Source organism: Ictalurus punctatus, chromosome 7 (genome assembly GCF_001660625.3).
Source record: "Ictalurus punctatus breed USDA103 chromosome 7, Coco_2.0, whole genome shotgun sequence".
NCBI classification, from domain to species: Eukaryota; Metazoa; Chordata; class Actinopteri; order Siluriformes; family Ictaluridae; genus Ictalurus; species Ictalurus punctatus.
This window is the reverse complement of record NC_030422.2, coordinates 9,612,600-9,625,475: the sequence shown is the minus strand read 5'-3', so window position 1 is coordinate 9,625,475 and position 12,876 is coordinate 9,612,600. Positions and strand designations below refer to the sequence as shown.

At 38.7% G+C, this 12,876-nt stretch overlaps 1 long non-coding RNA gene across 1 annotated transcript in view; it reads right to left on the bottom strand.

Moving 5' to 3' along the window:
* Positions 1-7,728: 7,728 nt before the first annotated feature.
* Positions 7,729-12,876, bottom strand: part of LOC128633086 (uncharacterized) — a 6,671-nt gene continuing 1,523 nt past the window's right edge. The window contains exons 1-3 of the long non-coding RNA XR_008396761.1: positions 11,674-12,876; positions 10,733-11,586; positions 7,729-9,566 (exon numbers count right to left, since the gene is read on the bottom strand). The exon at positions 11,674-12,876 is cut by the window's right edge and continues 1,523 nt beyond it. This is a non-coding gene — a long non-coding RNA (uncharacterized LOC128633086). The remainder of the gene's footprint in view (positions 9,567-10,732; positions 11,587-11,673) is intronic.

Here is a 12,876-nt window from a genome sequence, read left to right as displayed (position 1 = left end):
TCGATCCTGACTTGTTATTGTGGACATGGTGATGTTCTTCTGTGAGACTTTTATGTAACGTCTCCAGTGTCAGCGCTTTATAACAGTCTGCAAGTTTTCCATCATAGAAAAGTCTTCAGGACAAAGGCTAGTGAGGGAAGAACTGTTCGTAAGTAATAACAGGAACAAACTTGTGACAGAGGATTAAAGAACTTCAGGATATGTTGTTCTGGGTGTTGTTAAGAGTTTCGCATTAAGCTTCATCACACTATTCCGTCGATGATCATTCGACCCCACTCCCCCCCAGTGTTTTATTCCTAACTTGATGCATAATTATATGTTACCTTGGACCTGAGAAAGAGACTGCCTTGTTTGATGGTACATGTGCAGCTGAAAAAATTTGATTATCGTGGAAAAATTAATTTTTTCTGTAATTTAATTCAAAAGGTGGAACTTTCATATATTCTAGATTCATTACACATAAAGTAAAATATTTCAAGCCTTTTTTTGATTTAATCTTGATGATCACGGCTTACAGCTCACAGAAATAAAAAATCCAGTATCTCAAAATATGAGAATAAATAATTTATAATACAGAAATGTCGACCTTCTGAAAAGTATGTTAATTTGTGCACGCAATACTCGGTCGGGGCTTTAATCCTTTTGCAGGAATTACTGCATCAGTGTGACGTGGCATGGAGGCAATCAGCCTGTGGCACTGCTGAGGTGTTTGTTCTGGAAGTCCAGGTTGCTTTGATAGCGGCCTTCAGCTCGTCTGTATTGTTGGATCTGGTGTCTCTCATAGATTCTCTATGGGGTTCGGGTCAGGCGAGTTGTCTGGCCAATCAAGCACAGTAACACCATGGTCAGCAAATCAGTTACTAGTAGTTTTGGCACTGTGGGCAGAAACAGGCCAAGCCATGCTGGAAAAGGAAACCAGCATCTCCATAAAGTTCGTCAGCAGATGGAAGCATGAAGTGCTCTAAAATCTCCTGGTAGACGCTGCATTGACTCTCGACTTGAGAAAACACAGTGGACCAACACCAGCAGATGACACTGCACCTCACTTGGACACTGGACTTCAAGCTACTTGGATTCTGTGTCTCTCCACTCTTCCTCCAGACTCTGGGACCTTGATTTCCAAATGAAACGCTACATTTACTTTCATCTGAAAAGAGGACTTTGGACCACCAAGCAACGGTCCAGTTCTTTTTAAAGGCTCAGGAAACCGTTGCAGGTGTTTTGAGTTAATTAGCTGATTAGAGCTCTTCTCAGGTCGACATTTCTGTATTATAAATTCTTTATCCGAATATTTTGAGATACTGGATTTTTTTTATTTCTGTGAGCTGTAAGCCGTAATCATCAAGATTAAAACAAAAAAGGCTTGAAATATTTCACTTCATGTGTAATGAATCTATAATATATGAAAGTTCCACTTTTTGAAGTAATTATAGAAAAACGATATTTGAGATGCACCTGTATACTCAACTCACTATCTAGATCGAAATCCTTTTCAAAAGAAAAACACTTTTCCAAACTGATAAACATGGTTCTGAGACCATGCACAAGTCATAAAATGACCTAAACCATGAAGAACAATATAATGTAGATCTTAGAAGCACTCAAATCATGTTTATCTTTTTCTGGGCTCCAACAACTGTACATGCAGTCCCGCCTTATCACCATTTGACTGGTTTGGTGTTTCCATGAACACTTGCCAACATGCCCTTATTTCCTCGATAATAATTGGAGCTCAATTTCTCACGTGACGTCATGACATTAGTCACCCAGCACAAGTCAATAAGTTGTCTGTCTCCAGCAGTTCTGGCTTGGTGCCCTTTCACAAACATTACGCAACTGTTTGTGGGATATTCAGCATCTCTATAGAGGGTGGAATAACGACTGTAGGTTCGGCTACAGTTGAATCTCTCCGTATGCCCGCGTTTACAGTTTTACAGTGTGATTTGTTTTTCCACCCAGTGCTAAATGTTTCACGTGATGAGGTCTCTCCATCGGACCTGGTCCCATGCCTACAGTCATGTAAAAAAGAAAATCCTGTTTAAGGTTATTGTATAGTTACGAGTTCTTAGATTTAAAAAAGAGCTTCTGCTTGGAACCATCTATTACAGGGAAACCCCATCTGTTGTAGAGTATGAGGATTTCTCACGAGGAGCAATGAAGATGGAATCTTTAATGCTGGCACGTACGCCAAACAGTCCATTAAGTGCACCAGACTTTCACAATGTACACCTTCCAAAATTGTCTCGTCTTGGTGGGATTTAAAAAAAAAAAAATCTCTTTTAAAACACACACACACTTCAAGACTGATGGCTTGTGTACACGAAAGCCCTGAAGGCTCCTTGTGCTTGACGTATCTGATTGGTAGAGAAGGGTGGGGCTGCTCATCGTTGAGCTTTTTGTGATGACTCACATAGCAAAACATATGACGCACCGGTGCTTTCTCTCCGTTTATCTGTCTTTTTCTCTCACGTCTACATTTCTCTGTTCATGATGTATCGTAACATCAACCTCAGTACTGTCTAAATATAAGCAAAGCTGGTCGAATCCCCAAACTCTGGAGCACCGAAGCATAATCAGATCATTAGTTCTACATTTAACATACAATACTGTTACTTCAAAATAGTCACTGTCAGCTCTTGAGATAAACCCTGCCGCATTTTGAAGGCAAAAAATCCCAGCTATGTTTCAAGGTCCTGATCTGAGGCGATAATTTTCTTAACCACGTTCATGAATGTTTCAAGAACTGCTGCACTTACTGAGGACTATGATCCTAACATTTTCATTAACATTTGGATTAACATTCATGTTTAAATGAGCGCTTATTTAAATCTTACTGAATAAGAACAGATGCTGTTTTTTACGCCATGATTTAAGTTGCGTCAATTATGATGTTATAAAAATTTTAATATTGGAACAAGCCTAAAGGCATCAACAGCATGCAAGTACCTTGTTAAAAAAGAGAGAGAGAGAGAAAAAAAACAGAAGAATAACAGCCTCCATTGACTGATGAGCCATTCTAGATGTCTCATACCGGAAATGACACACTCCACCGTGACCAAGATAGCAATAGCTCATGTTATTGGTTACAGTTTATCAGCAAGCTTTCCAAACACAAGCTGCAAATGCAAAATGCTTGGCCAAGCAATGTTTTACGTTCTTAGAAAAAGGTTTTTTTTATTTTCCAGGTTGCCTCTGCTTCCCTCTTTTCAGGGGAAAGTGGCTAATGCCGCCAAAAAAAAAAGGTGACCAGTGATTGGTCATTGTTTAACAATGGTGATAAGTGATTGGTCCTTGATGAAAATTGTGATCATCGATTGTTCACTGGTAAAAATGGTGATGAGTGATTGGTTTTTTGGTAAAAATGGTGATTAGTGATTCTTTGTTGGTAAATATGGTGATGAGTCATTGGTCATTGGGAACAATGGTGATCAGCAATTGGTTATTTGGAACAATAGCGATCAGTGATTGGTCATTGGGAACAATAACGATCAGTAACTAGACTTTGGTAAAATTGGCTTATGCAAGTGTAACTCAGTCAGGCTTTACACACTGTTGGTGACCCAACCAAACCTGCTCTCAACTCATTTAACCAGCAGCTGTGATGTGAGCTGGAGAGCTATATCGAGTGCAGGACATTCGCTGCCGTCTGCTCAGAAATAACTTTTTTTCCTAAAAGTGTAGCTATGAAAATCTCAGTGCATTTAATACATGGTTATAACACAGTTTTCAAGATTGTTGGTTATACCACATTCTGGGTTCAGCATAAATAAACGTATCTATAACATCACTGCAAGATGTACAGGCTTGCATCTAATAGACTTGTTATGGATGAAACGCTTGTTAAAATTAAAGTGTATCTGTTGCATGTGCTTTGAGGAAACATTTCAGAAATGTGGGGCCTCATGTATTCATCAGCCCCGGGCCAGGCATTAGCTTAATGCTGCCCTGTCTACCACAGAAGTTCTCAATCTCAGTTCTGGAGACTCTAATCAATTGCACATTTTTGTTTTCCCAGATCTAACACAAAGGACTGAGGTCATGAAGGCTTGCTTAAGTACCTGATGAGTTCAGTCTTGTGTGTTGAAGAGGTAAAACAGGTTCTATAACCCTGTGTGTCCAATCACAAAGTTTTACATTTGAAGTATGAGCTACTTTTTTTTGAACATACAGTACATAACTGCCTAATGTGTTCACAATGAGAAATCCGTGCATTAAAAAAAATGTTTCTGAATACTCAGATTATAGAATATATTTTGCAAATAAATAAAGGTGGATTCATTTTTACACTAACTTGTTTGGAAGAAGTCTCCAGTTTCAGTGCATGTTCTGGTTTCTCAATAACATAAGCTTTTTGTTTTTGCATCACATCACTTGATTAATTTCCATTAACAGCACTCCCCTGCCATGTATTCCTTACACAGTTTTCAATAGTGAGATGGTATTGTCACTGTTTTAAATCAAGTAGCTTGCAGTTATTAGATGTTACATCACTGATGGGATCAAGCTTTAATGTAGTTATACTGTCTAGCTGCATTATACAAAGTATTTGTTCATGAACGGAGTAGAGAGTATATTTATTAGTTAACCTTTTCCCCACTCTTTATTCTGTCGTTGTGAACTCAGCGATCAAAGTTCAGGTTTTAGAAGACAATGGACGCCTTGTACTATTTTAAGGTTCCAGATGATTTTGCAATAAGTGATTTGGCAAAACATTTTGATTCAGACCACAGGTGTTTAGATAATGTTTAAATCCAGATAATGCAATGGCCACAGCAAAACACAAATTTGGTGGATGCCTGTTGGAAAGCTAGTCCCACTAGGATTTGGCGATTTTACGACCCCAGAAATGTATGCAAAATCAAGCAAACACTGCTTGTAATTTTTCAAAATTACCAAAGATTTTCTGCAGATTTGGACATGTGACCTCATCACGTCGCACATTCAGTCAAAGCCCTCTTTGATTCAAAAGTCTCATTTACCAACAAACATCACTGAAAAAGGCCGTACAAAACAATTTCATGCGATTCCGCAATTCAAATACCCTCTTGCAAAAGTTTGGGGCTCAAATATCTTAGTGGAGTTCAGAATCTTACTGCAGCTGCGAAACAACATTTTCATCAAACCCGCCAACAGTGTACATGGCCACAGGGTTCAATTTCGGCCTTCAGCTTTAGCGCATTTTCTACCTGTAGTCCAAGTGACACCTGGTGAAGTTCAGGTACTGCATTTTAAGCGCTTCTTTCATGAAACCCTTCCAAACAGCTTGCTGTTTTAAAACTTGACAACCCCATCAATCCCCAAGAGGCTTAATTGTTGTTTCAACTGCCCATATAACTCTTTATATTCATTACCCAACTTGTGCAGGTCAACAACCATCTGTCTCTTTTATGTTAAAGCCCAATTTACATTTAAAATAATTAGCTTCTTACTGGCATCTATAGCTTCTGTGGTGAATTTACCACTGACTGTGGAACGAAGAACATCCTTTAAGACATAATTGGTGGCTGATTCGACTTGGGTGAGAGTATATTTGGTGTAAGTGACATCAGTGCTGGCAAATTAACATTCAGGATTCGGGTTAGAATGAAACTGTAGTTAGGAACATTTATTCCGTGAAGCCACCATTGCTAAAGGCTTCATGTTGCCACAGCTTTAAGATATCTCCTGTATGGACTTGTATGTGTGCAATACGTGTTCATATCTTGTCAGTCGGACTTCCTTAACTGCTTTCTGGAGCGCAATCAAGCATAATGTGTTTGCATTTATGTTTGTGTGGGAAAGAAACATTATTTCATCATTTGTCCGAGTGGAAAATTCGATATTGCTCATTTTACCTCAATAACGCCAAAGCCGGTGATCGTGCTTGATTTGAAATCGAGTTGTAGCATACATAAAAAAAGAAGAAAAAAACAACCCTGATTTTGCGTTGTACCTGGCAAACCTTGCGCTTTCCATACCTTTCCCCTCCAAATCTTCAGTCGCAAAGTGTAGATAGTGTGTGATACCATTATCTTCACACAGAGGGAGCTAAGCAACTTCACTTTGGTAGTTTGGGAAGACTTCTGGGAGGACTAAGAACCCCAAACTGATACCAAGGTGGCCCGTTCAATATGTCCATCAGAAAAAAAACGGGCATCAATCGACGTCAGTCTTCATTATTGAAAAGAAAGCAAAGTTACCACAGAAGGCTTTTGCTATTTTAAGCATTTCAGACACATTTTGGTTGTTTTTTTTTAATGACATAACCATTAGGAGACATCATTATCGTATCATGTATTCTTAAAGTATCTTCACACCTTAAGAACACACGTACACATCTGTTTAACCTGTATTACCACCTTTGTCCATGAGTGAACTGCTTCCACGGTTCAGAATGACCTTGAGAGATGATTGACAGCCGACAACACCTTAATTTCACAGGTGTTTAAGCAGAATTCATGTACATTCATGAATATCAGTGTGTTTCTCAGGCATCTTAAAATGTTCCCATGTTGAACTTATAAAAAAATGTACCTTCGTTTAAGCTTTAAGGTATGAATGGGTGCTCTAACTGTTTTGATAGGTTTAGAAGTTCATTTTTGATTGTTATTTTGCTGTTGTTGTTTTTTTTTAGCTATAGCTGAAAGTATTTTTGCATCTTTTTTTTTACCCAGAGTTCATAGCTGTCAAGCTTTGTGTATTGCCTTTTGTTTTCATACTACTCGTATTTCCTCCAGATAAACTTCTAGGCCTTCATTTTGCTTTCCCAACCCACCCAAATCTAGCAAATTCCTCGTGTTCAACAACATACAGAGGGGAAAACAAATTATATCTATACATATTGAACATTTCTCGCGCCAACCACGCGCGTGCGGTACGAAGGCGCAGTTCTGAGGCGATTTCTTCCGTCCAAAACAACGAGAGAAAAAAACCCCCAACTTCATTATCTACCTAGAGCCGTCTTTCTATCTGTATACACGTGTAAATGTTTAAAATATATAAATATATGTGATACTGTTCGGTTAGTTTACTAAGCGTGAGAGACACACGACGGCGAAATCTAAACTGTGCTCAACACTTCTTTCTCTCCAAACTCACCTCAGAAGCGCGAGTGGACGGTTTCAAGCTCCCCACTCGGTGAATTGATTCTACTACAGGTCCGCCTGAAAGCGTGCTCGGCGCGGCGGGGGGGTTCACTTCTCTCCGCTCGTATTTGTTCATTAATATACCCCAAAATGCTCGTTCGAATGACTCCGTACTAACGTTTAATACCTTTCGAAATGTAGTTTATATATAAATCTACACTTAAATCCGCGCGCACCACTTTCTCAAGCGGAACAACGATTTCTCATTCCCCCCGCAATAAAAATGAAACATTCCACAATTTATTCCAGGGAAAGACTGACAGTTTTTTGGGTCATGAAGCAGCTGTTCGAGTCAGCGTCTCACCCTCCCTCCGCGGGAATAAGAAATGAGTACATTTTAAATTAGATAAGTAAGATTTTTGCCGTACAAATACATCGTGTTTTTATTTTAATAAAAGGGTGGGTTTAATGAGGTAGTGTATACATAAAGGAAATTAGATTTTTAATGCATTTTGTAAACAACTATAGAATTTTTGCACAGCACAGGCACACAAAGTTTCAGGATTATGATTATATATGTTATACATGTTACACTACAACAATCACGTATGTGTGTGTGTATATATATATATATATATATATATATATATATATATATATATATATATATATATATATAAAACCAAAACAATACATGGTTGCACATCATATGTGTCATATGTCAGGTATATATAGATTACAGTGTCACTCATCTGTGTTAAAAAGTTATAAATTATTCAGATCAGATTGACTTCCATTTGCTAGATTATCGTTTCTTCTCGCCTGTGAGACTTGCAGTGTGAGTCATTACAGTACTAAAAAAAAAAAAAAAAAATTAACCACAGAATAGGACTATTTATATTACAGCTAAGGTTCAGCTCAGTGTGTTCATGTCTCAGATGCTTTGCATCTCTTAGCCTCGGTGCATGGTGTGTTCAATAGCCTATACGTCCTGTTTGTGGAGAAAAGTGGCGAGACGCAATGCTCTTTGATCTTATAGGTCTGGGTCAGAAGTGTCAGATTCCAGTCACGGAGGGTGAGGGTACTGCGGAGTTATGTTCTTGATTTACCGCAAAGTAATTTTATACCACGATATAGCCTAACACGTAAAAGTCTGTATAACGGACTAGTATAGACATAGAACATGTTTTTGTGGCGGTCTGTACATGATAATTAAGCAGAATTTTTTTTTTTTTTTATTACGGTAAAAAACCCCCGCAAATAGCAGTGACAGTATTCACTTGACGTCGGCTAGCTGACTAAGCCTATGTTGACGCTAGCAAGCAACAAACAAAAAGCGACCAGTCCTGTGCCACATGTTTCCTGATTTCCCCGCTCAGAACTTTATTCCTTGTTTCAATTTTGATGTATGGAAAACGTTTCAGAAAAACTTACTACCGTGGTTTCTTCTTATCCTGTCATATACCTGTCAACCTATCGTTAAACGTGTATAGAGACATTACAAAGAAAAATAAAGCTTGGAAGGACGAAGGAAAGATCGTTGGGGCTTCTGGCGAGTGTGTGTAGCTAGTACAGCTTATCTGCGATATACGAAGTCTAGCATGTAACATGTAAATCAAACTTAAATACATTTTAAACAAATGTTTTTTAATCAAGCTATAGATTTTGGTGTCTATGTTTCCTCAGTGGAACAGCAACAACAACAACAAACACAACCAAACATAAGCAACACCAGTAGTGGTTGCTACATGCCCACAAGAGACAAACTACATGCGACATGAGCGACTTGTTGCTTGCTAGTGTAAACATAGGGTTAATAGAACACCGTGTATTAGGGATCAAATTTACACCATTTTCAATTTACCTCAAATGTAGTCTTTTACATACACATGCCCATTTTTGAGGACAGTGATGCAAACTTACCAGTATAGTTTAGGACAGAGTGTTTTTTAGTAGTATAAACATGAGCAAGACTTCACCGTGTACTGTAGCTCAATGCCGCAATTGTATTTTATGGCAGTCATCTTGGACAACCAAATCAAATCACTTTTTTACTTAGTGTAGTTTAGTATTATCGGACCTACTAAACTCAACCTTCAAACATTTAAAGGTGGAACTGCATTGTAAAGCTGGAAGTGATACAGATGATAATATAGTTGCAGTTAAATATATAAGTACAGATATGGGTGTGTATTAGTGGACAAGATTTTGAGAGATATAAGACTTCCAGGGGCAGCAGAAGGTAGCGTTGTTGCCTCACAGCTTCAGTGTCCCTGGTTTGATGCTTAGCTTAAGTTACTGACCAAATATTTAACATGTTCTTCCTTCCCTTGTTCATGTGGTTTTCCTCTGGGTTCTCCGGTTTTCTCCAACTCCCAGAAAACAAGGTGGATTGCTCCTGAGTGTGCGAATGTGTGATGATCTGGCGTCCCATCCAGATTCCCATTCCCAGGATAGACTCTGGATCCTTATCATGATAACCTTATCAGGATAAAGAGCTTTCTAATGATGAATGAATGAATAAGACTTCCATTACAAGCTGTTTGTAGATAAAGTGCAAAAGTAAAGAAAGAAACTTAAGAAACATTCATTTCTTCCAACAATTTAAGAACACAAGATAAGGTAATGAGCAAGAATTTTTAAAAAAAACTGTCTAATGCTCTGAATCTATAATCTACAATGTATAATATTATATATGTTTTTATTGCTCAGTTTGTAGTTCTGTTTTATATGATTTGAGACACAGCTCTTGCTCTTAATGAGTTTAATTCAGTGTGTCAGAGGAGGGAAAATGCAAATCCTTGGGTCCACACCCCTGGCCTAGCTGCTAGAACTGAAAAAGTACAATTTGCAGGCTTTTTTTGTTTTGTTTTGTTTTGTTTTTGCACTCAGTCTTCTAAGTTTTGGTTTGGAAAAGACATTTTGTTTTGCTGAATCACAAATGGTTACGACAGTAATGGCTTAAACAACTAAGTTGGATGAATGATATATTCTCCGACAGAATATTAAACCATAGAATGTCCCATGATCAAAAATTCTGCTTCCATTTACATAGCAAATGACATTACTTGATCTATTATGACGCCATGAAAATAAGCCCTGATTGGCATGCATGATTGCTTTTTTAAACCACATTTTCTCCTAATTTGGCCATTTGACATTTGCCACCCTCTAGCCATCTCTTGCCAATCACACCACAGCAACCAATGTTCTTCCACAGTATCTACAAGAAGTCAGCACCCATATCTTTTTGAACATCACAGAGCAACTGCACACAGCTGAAAGAAAGTGCAATCTTCCCTCTTACACATACTTACATACATACATGAGCTCAGAGACGTACAAAATTAGTCAGTGTCATGCAGATTGACAGGAGGGGGAGTACTGCTATCCCTTCCATGCAGAGACCATGACCAGTAAATGGTTGCCTGTTATATTTATTATAAGTAGAAGCCTGATAATACAGAGAATGGTGGGCAAAAGCTCAAACATAGTCTACGGTTTTAAGGTCTAGATAAATTGGACTTACTATCAAACGACCCTAAACTACTGAACAATGTCAGCATAGACTGTGTGTCACTTTCAAAGCAAACCAGAAGTAAACGTTTGTTTAGTCTCGCTGTGAAGTGAGCAGTGAAATCCAGATATCCTTAGACATTACGCTGTACCTCTGTCTGTCTCGCAGTGCATCAGCTGCAGATGTCCACTCTACATCTGCAAAAATGGATTACAGCTATAATGCGATGCTCGTTGGCATGGGGACGCTGGTCAATCACTGCGGTTTAGATGAAGATTTAGGCCAGAAGATTGCTGTCATCCCTTGTCGTTTTCTTCCAGCTGAACCTTGCAGGAACTCCACTTTGTCACTGTTTACCCTCCATAAATTAAGTCAGCAACTTTACACAAAAGCGATTGCAGAGGCGGTGCCATGTGGATTGTAAATACCTGAAAAAACCCCAAAACAAAACAGGAAGTCGGAAAATGGCAGTAAAGTTTGCATTTAATGAATGAAACCTGAGTCTTATATATCACAGTCCTAGCCTTAAGATATATTAGATGTGTAATTTTATATATATATATAGATAGATAGATAGATAGATAGATAGATAGATAGATAGATAGATAGATAACATGTCTTACCTCAGCTGGGTATGCTTACTTACATGGGACATGGGATCCTAATGCAGTCAGATAAATTACCAGTTCACATTTTCATTCTGTTCCACCTCCTAACACGCCTTGATAACCTGACCCAGGTGTGTTTGCTAGGACAGAATAAAAATGTGGACCGGACAACATTAAACATCTTTTCTATGCCAATAATATTAAGCAGTGTCTCATTCCTTAACTCTTCAACTCACTAATAGGAAATTTATTTAAATGTTAATGTATTTGGCTGGCATGGTTTGGGTCCGCTTGTCCTCTTAAAGGGAAGTGCCACTGTAAATCAACACCTTTATCCTATGGTGAACCATTTCTCTCTTGATGGGTGTGGTCTCCTGTAGGATGACTCTGCCCATACCTGCAAGGACATGAGGGGTCAGCGAATTTTATTTGATCAGATTGAAAATTATGTAAATCATACGCTGTATATAGCCTTCCCACTTACCAAATCTCAACCCAGCTGAATACATGTGGAAGATTGTGGACTGATCTGTAATCCAGTGCTCTCCATGACCATCATCAAAACATCAACCATTTTGGAAGGACAGTGGCTTGTTGTGTCTGAACACCTTGTTAAGACATCAGCCATCTGTATATTAACAATATATTCAAAGGACATTGTTCAATTTAACCATATGCCAAGCTCACAGACAGAAAGGAAATTTCAGAGGCATGACACCATGACACAGAATTTGGCTCAGCTCAATTCAAATCAATTTTTTGTTTCCTTCAGCGCTCTTTACAGTGAACTGTATCACATCACAGCTACAAAAGTCCAGGTTCAGACAGGAAGGACTCCTCAAAAATGCATGAAGGAGAAACACTTTTGCAAAAGAAACATAAAAAAAAGAAGATCTTCCTATAAGCAGCAATGAAATAGTGAAGTAAAAGGCAAAAGAATTCTTAATGATGTTGTAGAAGCCAGAGTATGCTGCTTCTTACAAAAAGTCTTGGTAGAACATATAATTCCAGCTCCAAGGAACCCTCCAGCTCTGTCACTTTCTGATGGATACGCCCACTTTGGAATGCTGCTGATGGTGCTGGAACGGCCTCTATTAACACTTAAGTCAGCCCTGTGTTCCCAGAATTCCCCACACCATTTGGTTTAGAGCCACGGGCTCCAACTGGGCCTTAATAAGCATCATATGTGGAATCAGTGTGGAGTCCCAACCCAAGACCTCTGCCTTGGCAGAAGAACCCAGCAAAGCAAGTAGGGCTTACGGGGCAAAGGTTTGATTTGATCATCCGGTACTTCTGGGTTCACTTTGCACCCAGCCATTTCTATTTTTTTTTCTGGGGTCTACTGTTGCCACGTATGTATGTCGTCTTGTTCAAATTTCTAGCTAAAGGAGATTGTGGTTTCCTTAACTGTCCTCAATAGTCAGTATTATAGTGTTGACATTCTGTTTATTAGTTATTAGATACTGAGAGCTTTACTAAGGAGGCAATTAAGCAGAGTATGCTCTTAATCAAATGAAGTTCATAATAAAGGCTATGACTGCTAAGTTCCTCCACTCACCCTTACTTTAATCTCACATGCCAGACTTTTAGCTAGAGAGTATGGTAAACTCTGTCAATAAATGTGGCCAAGAACCATCTACTTTCACAGAAACATGACATGGCAGCTGACCAACCACAGATCTCGTCC